Consider the following 1,713-nt stretch of genomic DNA (forward strand, 5'->3'; position numbering starts at 1 on the left):
CCCCTTGCAATGAAAAGACCCTTCCCCCAGGGTTGAATTCAATGTAACTGCTCTTTTGCCTTTCTGTAACCGCTTGGCTTTTAGGGCATGACACTTGACTCCTGTTTGAACAAGATACCCTCTCCTAATAGCCAAGGCATAGTCATGTAGGCAAGGGGGCTGCATGGTCAGGTAGGCACGATGTCTATCTGCTGAGTAATAAGGTCAAACTTCCCCTCTCTGTTTCCCCTTCCCGCCTTTCTCTTCACGCGAGGGGGGTCTTCCAAAGCCAATCCACTAACACCAAGTATGCCTTTTTTCAAATGTTCAAATTGTCAGCCAATTGGCCCCGTCCCATCCAGGACTTGTTTGTACCTGTCTATAAAAATCCTGCACCACCCCAGCCAGGTGTGCTCAGCTAGCAGGAGCTGCTGACCACCCGCAGGCGCGCGCTGACCACCCGCAGGCGCCTGCATAACAATAAAGAACCTCTTGCTGTTTGCATCCTGTGGCAGTGTTGAATTCTTGGGTAAGGGGATCCGCAGGTCTTTCAATGAGCACATTTCCCACCACTGTGACCAGATACATGGACAGGAACATCCAGAACAGAATCCGCTGCTCTTTAGGACTCTCTGAGATCCCCAGGAGGAGGAACTCTGAGGTCCCATTCTGGTTATCTCTATGCATTTCCCCAATTGTCTGCAAGATTAGTACCAACACACATTTACAAATTGAGTATTGAGTAAGGACATTGAGGTAAACAACAGGCGTTTCTGCAAAAAAGACATCCAAATGGCCCACAGACACTTGAAAAAGTGCTCCACATCACTCGGCATCAGGGAAATACAAACCAAAATCATAGTGAGATACCACCTCACATCAGTCAGAATGGCTAAAAATAACAAGTCAGGAAATGACAGATGTTGGCAAGGATGTGGAGAAAGGGGAGCCCTCCTACACTGTGTTGGGAATGCAAATTGGTGTAGCCACTCTGGAAAACGGTATGGAGGCTTCTCAAAAAGTTGAAAATAGAGCTACCCTATGACCCAGGAATTGCACGGCTAGGTATTTATACCAAAAATACAAATGTAGTGATCTGAAGGGGCACCTGCCCCCCAATGTTTATAGCAGCAATGTCCACAATAGCCAAACTGGAAAGAGCCCAGATGTCCAATAACAGAAGAATGGATAAAGAAGATGTATATATAAAGAGATATTATACAGCCATCAAAAAGGGGAAATATTGCCATTTGCAATGATGTAGATGGAACTAGAAGTAAGTGAAGTAAATCAATCAGAGAAAGACAATTATAATATGATTTTACTGATATGTGGAATTTGAGAAACAAGGCAGAGGACCATAGGGGAAGAGAGGAAAAAAGGAAATGACCAAACCAGAGAGGGAGACAAACTATAAGAGACTCTTAATCTCAGGAAACAAAGTGAGGATTGCTGGAGTGGACGGGCATGGGAGGTGTTGACTGGGTGACAGACATTGGGGAGGGTGTGTGCTATGGTGAATGCTGTATATTGTGTAAGACTGATGAATCACAGACCTGTACCCCTGAAACAAATAATACATTGTATGTTAATAATAATAATAATAATAATAATAAAAGAATCAGGCATGCTCTTCAAATTCTCCAGGGAGGCATAAAGTAAAAATTTAATAAATGGATGGATATACCAGATTCCAAACTGATTCTGAAAGCTGAAATATTGCAAAGGCAAAAA

At 43.6% G+C, this 1,713-nt stretch overlaps 1 pseudogene; it reads right to left on the reverse strand.

The window, feature by feature from the left end:
- Positions 1 to 1,379, reverse strand: part of LOC132003240 (olfactory receptor 1D2-like) — a 4,981-nt pseudogene extending 3,602 nt beyond the window's left edge.
- Between the last annotated feature and the right edge of the window lie 334 nt (positions 1,380 to 1,713).

Source organism: Mustela nigripes, chromosome 16, assembly GCF_022355385.1.
Source record: "Mustela nigripes isolate SB6536 chromosome 16, MUSNIG.SB6536, whole genome shotgun sequence".
In the NCBI taxonomy this organism is placed as follows: domain Eukaryota; kingdom Metazoa; phylum Chordata; class Mammalia; order Carnivora; family Mustelidae; genus Mustela; species Mustela nigripes.